Raw genomic sequence first — 6,155 nt, 5'->3', positions numbered from 1 at the left:
TTCCCAGCGTCAGGACAAGAGGCAACGGGCACGAACTGAAACACAGGGACTTGTATTCAAGCATAATAAACTTTCTTTTGTGTGAGGATGGTCAAACACTGGACAGGCTGCCCCGGAGGCCACAGGTTCTCCATCCTTGGAGATGCCCAAAGCCTGACTGGATGCGGTCCTGACCCTCCGCTTCCGCCCCGGTGCTCTTGGCCAAGCCTCTCTGCCTGTAAATGCCTGATGCCGCCGTACAGACCCGGCTGTTAAGGATGGAGGGGTGGGGAAATCCGGCAGTTACGGGCTGTGAAAGGTCTGCAGCCTGTTCCCGAGGCAGCAGGGCATTTGCTGGGATTTAAAATGGTTTTTAAGCAGCCGCTGCTGTAATCCCATCGCTGCCGGGTCAGGAGTTGAGCTGGTGTTTTATTGCCTGAGCGACTTCGCGTTGCGCTAAAGGGCTGGAGAGAGCCCCTGAGTAATTCACCACCTGGATGGGGACCCGCCTCGGTCAGGCAGAGCAAAACAAGGCTGTTAGGGCTTCCTTCTGCCAACAGGCTGAGGAATAGGAAGCCATTTGGAAATAAACCTCCACTCGGCATCAGGATGTACCTGTGGCAGTTTGCAGCTTTGCGTTTGGAGCTTGTGTTTGTGTTGAGCGGGCGTGAAGGAACGGCGAATGCGAAGGTCAGCGTGAAACCAGGGTATTGTCTGCTTTCTGCCTGGGTTTCCCGGGGGCTGAGCCCTGAACCAGGCCCCCGGTCCCGCTCGTGTTGCAGCGCTTCTCTGTGGAGCAAAGAAATATAAATAATAAACCCTTCTTTTGGCAGGGCTGTGCACTTGCAGCTTTACTTTGAGGACACCGAGTACGTACTCATCGCGTGTCTGGATTCCCCAGGTCATAATTCACACGTGCTCTCGTCACCCTCGGCTCACGGAGCGTGGTGGCCGGTGCTGCGGAGCCTGGCCCGGGCTCAAGCTGTGCCCAGGCAAAGCCGAACCTGCAGAGCCCGTGTTTCCGTGGCATCGCCACGCTTGGAGGCTGGTTGGAGTTTATTTCTGAACAGCCAAGTCTTCCCTAAACATGCTGAACATGTTTTTTTCTTGCTTGGTTTCACATTTTATCATTACAGGCACCTCCCGTGACTTCTTTTCCTTCCACGCACGCCGCTGTGGTCCTTTTCTTCGCTTCCTCATTTCCTCCGCTGGCAGTAAGCTGACCCAGAGCCCCTTTGGGCTTGGTTAATTGTTTCACCCGCTGCCGTATCACGTGCTCCCTTTGTGCAGATACTTCCTCCGCTGAGCCCAGCCTTCGCATCGTCGGTACGCTCAAGGTTGGCTTTCTGATCCGCCCAGAAACGTAGCCTGGTCCTGGGGCGCTGCCGGCAGCTCTCTAGGAAAGCGCTCTGGCTTTACCCTAAGCGAGCGTGCCCTGCGTCCCTTTAGGAACAGGATAGCTGGATTTGGGGCACAGACTGTCCCCGGGGACACGCGGCATGCTGGCCAGCAGCGGCACTGGGTGGCCGTTTGGAGCTCGGTCTCCCTTAATCTCCACGCAGACGTGCCGGGCGAGAATTAGCCTTACAAATTTGCATTTGAGATAATCCCCTCGAGTGGATTAAGAAGCTGTTTCTGCTGCTAACGAGAGGGATGCTCTTTCTCCTTTGTATTCAGCTCAAAGGGTTGAATGTATTTAAAGGGGCTGTCCAAGACCTCATTGATTTTTGGACGGATACAAGCAGCTGGGCTCTGGGTGAAAGCAGCCCAAACTCCAGCGCCGGTGGCCAACAAGCTTCGTCCCCTGTGAAACGCGGCCGGCGTGACGTGGCATTGCTCGGCAGCAGGGAAGCGGGTCCACACCTTAATACGAGCCCTGTCCTCCCGCGTGCGCTCATGGTCCCAGAGATGTGTTTGCCAGGATCTTCTGTAGCTTCTGAAGCATGGGAGAAGGTTCTGGTCTGCTCCGTGGTCCAGCATTGGGTCGATTAAACCCAACCAGATTGGGTTTATTTCCTGGCTCTGCCACCAACCTCTGGCTGCCAGACGGCCTTCAGCAGCAAACCCCCTCCCAGAAATTTTCCAGAAAACCCCCCAATGCTCCAGCCGGAGTAATGGCAATCTAGATGAAGGATAAATCCTCCCTTTTCACGGAAATCTCTTTCTTGGGATTTCTGAAGCCAAGTGGGGGCTGGGGAGAGGGTGCGCTGCTGGCCGGGGGCTGCAGGGGGGCATGGGTTGGCTGAGCAAACCCCCATGAAATGGGTGCTGCTGATGATCCAGGGCACCCCGATTTTTTCCCAGCAGCAATGGGAAGGTGCACCTCGTCGGTCATCCTACCTCTAATGGGACTGGGGAGCGCTGTGCTTACGCTGCGAGAGCCCCGGTCTTGCCGCCTGAGGGTGGGGGCTGCTTATTTGGGGCACCAAATAAAGTGGTTTTTTTGCAGTCCCTGTGTTGTGAGATGCGGGGGGAGTGCAGAGAGCTGCAAGCGCTTTACTGGGGTATTGATGAGGTTGCAAACTCCTTTGATTTAACTCCTTGCATCCCCAGTCACCTCGAGAGCTTTTGAAGGGAGGAGAGCATGGAGCCTCCTGCTCGAACAGCATCGTGAAGGTTTGAAGATGGGTCAGGCTGTCTTCCCTGAGATTAATACCGGCTTAACAGCCTCCCCTGGCCCGTCTTGCACCCAGGGCTTTCCGCAGAGCAGGACAGCACCAGGTTCTGCTGCTGCGAGCGGTGCCAGCCCTTGCAGGGAGCTGCCTCTGCCATCTCAGCTTCACACCTCACCGGTGGCTGGTCTCCAGTGACTGCGAGGTGGGTAGTTGCAGGCAAGTCCTAACGTAGCCGGTGGGGTTGGAGAACCCCCCGTTAGGTGTTTTATAGACCTCAGAGAGGAGAAGTGGCGTGAGAGGGATAAATCACCCCAACACACATGCAAGCTCAGGATGGGGAGGGGTTCTCTGGACTGTGCCGTGTCTCCGTTTCTCTCTTGACAGCTCGTGGCTGTGTCCAGCCTAGGCTGGGGGGCTTAGCCCCAGGCTAAGTCTGGTCTCCCGGGCTGTTTCCTGAAGGTTTGTCCTATTTCCGTTGAATTTGCAGCCCCTGGAGCAGCAGCAGGTGGCTCGGCCGAGGTGACCTTTTCCACACGGGCTGCCGAATCTGAGGAAGGGCTGGCCATGGCCGGGAGCGTCCCTGGAGCCTGCTGGCAGCCGGGCCCTGGCACTCACCAGAGCCACGCACCCTGGCCCTGGTGGGTTTTCGGGGGGATGCTGGTGGGGCACGCTCCACCCCAGTTCCTCGCCAGCGTTCCTCGTTCAAATGTATGCGAACGTACATCGGGTGAGCTGGGTCTCCCAAAAAAATCCAACCAAAGCCTATCTGCCATTCATAGAGCCCCCTCCCCTGCCCGATGGCGTGCCTTTCCCTGTCAGTCTGGCCTGGCGGGTTAAACCCAGCTGTGAGATGCTCTCTCTCAATTAGTCGTCTTCAGTGCCTCGTTAAGTAGATGAAATGACTGTTTTCCTCCTGAATTTCGGAGCCATCAGCAGCAGGAGGCCCTGAGGAGTGAACCCGTTGGCTGTTCTCTGCCAGGAGCTGCAGCTCTCCGTGAAATGCCAAGTCCTGGCTGGCAACAAGGCGTTCACGTAACCCCTTCCCTGCCTCTTCTCCTGACTTCAAGACGTAAATGCTTTTGAGAAGCAAGCCATGTGGGAATGAGCTCCTGGCAGCTCTTGCCTGCGCTGTGCTGCCCGTCCCCAGCCGCTCCCCGGCGCGGGGATGGACCCATCCTTTCCAAACAAGCTGTGCTGTTTCGGCTGAGCCCCGCTCCCCATCCCAGTGGCTTTTATAGCGGGTGTCCAAGCTGTTCTGCCGCAGGAGATGTCTCCGGACCTGAGAGATCCGCAGGGAGGTGGGCTGGGAAATCACCTTCAGGGATTGCAATTGTGGGCAAGGAGCGGGGGAGAAAGAAAACAAATTTTTATTTTGTGGGTTTTAAGGAGAAATGGGATCCTTCCCCCCCCCCAAGACCTACTAACTAGGCAGCGTGCCGGAGGGCTTCGCTTGCATCCCAAGATGGGGAATCTACCCAGTGCAAGCGCCGGAGGGGCTGTGGGTGGCTGGCAGCCCGGCAGGCCTTCGGGTCCTTCTCCAGCCGACCCTCTTGCCTCTGCTCAATGGGCGGATTTCATCAGGGAAATAGCCGCCTTCACCTTTTGAATTTGATTCTCTGTCTGTGAAATTAGCAATTTGTTTTCATTAATCCTCTGAGCCTGACTCTTGGGCTCACGTCTGAGCCCAGCGAGGCTCTCTTGAACACTTTGCGCTTTCCCAAGGTGCCTCCTGGGAGGCCTTGGCTCAGACAGGGAGCTCTTAACCTCATTTCCAAGCTTGGCTTTTCTAATGTGAGCAAGAAACCGCAGGACTCAAAATATGGGCCCTAAAAAAGCTTTACAGCCCTTGGTCTCAATAGATGTTGTTGGACCTTGGAGGACAAAGTAGCTCTGAAACTCGGAGGAGAAACCAGGGTTAAAGACTCCCGTGGGCTGGGGATATTTCCATCCCGGGTGCAGCCGGGTGCGAGTCCAGGCTGCAGCAGCAAAGGCTGTTGGGGATTTTCCAGGGGTTTAGGGGTGCAGGAGGTGGGACCGCGTGGCTGGGAGCCGGGAATGGGATCCAGCTTTGCAAAATGGGCTTCTGCGCCTCGCCTTGCCTTGCGCCCGGCCCCGTTGCTGCCAAACCGTGCTGGTTCTTAACCAACAACTTTCATTTTGTCGCTGTTGCTGCGTGTAACAGAAGGAAACTGTGGTTATTGCACTTCCTGGCTGTGAGCCGGCAGGCGAATGAAAGCTCACGGGTTTGCCAGCCCTTCGGCACAGGCCACGAGCTTCGGAAGCCCCCGAGAGGAGGGTAGCAGCTTCTCTCCCCCCCCCGGGAGGTGCTTTCGGTGAGGCACCAAAGGCTTTGGGCCGGCACGGTTTGGTTCTGCTCTCTGTAGCTGGGTACTTCGATGGAGAACGAGGTAGGTGCTGGTTTTAGATCAGCTCCCAGAAATGCAGAAGCTGTTGTTCCATGTTGCGTCATGCCGGGTAACGCCTCCGCCTTGGATTTGGGCTCCCCAAATCCTCCTTCAAGGAGAACCTGTGGCTCTCCCGCAGGGCTCGGGTGCGCGGGATGGTGGGGAATTGCTCTGCAGCATCTTCCCAGCCCTATGGAGGCTGCCTGCATCCTCGAAGGAAAAGTGAGAGTTTCTTCTGGTTTGCCCCGTACGGATTGGGCCGGATCCGGCAGCCTCGGCAGAGAGAGCTGAACCGAGCCGGAGCCGTCAGACCCCGGCTGGTGGAGGGGGAAGCAGTGCACTGCACTACAGCCCTGACCCTCGTGGCAGATTTCTGCATCTCTCTGCTTTTGATTCCTAAAAGATGCTGGTGGACGAGATCCTTAGGCAGTGGCAGCCCGTGTTTGGGGTCGGACACCCTCGTAGTTGGGATGGCAGGGCCGGGGTTGAGCCCCACGCTCCGGTCTTGGCAAAAAGACCTGTTGCGTTCAGGATTTTCTTCTTTCTGGAGCCAGGAACGGTCCCAGCCCCTCGGCAGGAGCCAGCTGGGTTGCACAGCGCAGGGTGATGCTCCATTTCTGGAGCCCAGCTGAAAGGAGGGATGCTGCCCCTAAAACGTGCAGTGTTTGGCGGTGCTGGTCCTGCTGCTGTAAAGGCAGAGCTATTTCACGAGGCCAGCATCATGTAGCTGTGTTTTCTATCCCTTTTGTCCTATAAACTCGCTCTATTTTTATCTCCCTGGTCCAAGGGACGTTTTTCAGGGCCGGGCTGTCCCCGACGTCCTTGTGGTGCCTGGCTCACTCTGGGACTCGGTGAACACTATTCAACAAGGAGCTTTTCCATCCTGCTTTCCCATCCTAGTACAACGGTTTCAAATTCTTTCGGTCTGGCTTTGATCTCTCTTGTTCCTGGAGATCTTTCATGCTCGTCTGCATTGAGAAAAGCAACGAGAGAGGCTGAAGCTGCCTGCTGGGAGCGGGTCCCACGCATGCAGCTGAAACCGGCGCGTCAGCTGCTGTGCGGGGAGGGACACTGCTGGGAGTAGAATCATAGAATCGTGGAATCATAGAATAGTTTGGGTGGGAAGGGACCTCTAAAGGTCATCTGGTCCAACCCC

The sequence above is a fragment of the Pygoscelis adeliae genome, unplaced genomic scaffold (genome assembly GCF_000699105.1).
Source record: "Pygoscelis adeliae isolate BGI_AS28 unplaced genomic scaffold, ASM69910v1 Scaffold274, whole genome shotgun sequence".
Classification (NCBI taxonomy): Eukaryota; Metazoa; Chordata; class Aves; order Sphenisciformes; family Spheniscidae; genus Pygoscelis; species Pygoscelis adeliae.
This window is presented reverse-complemented; position numbering follows the sequence as displayed.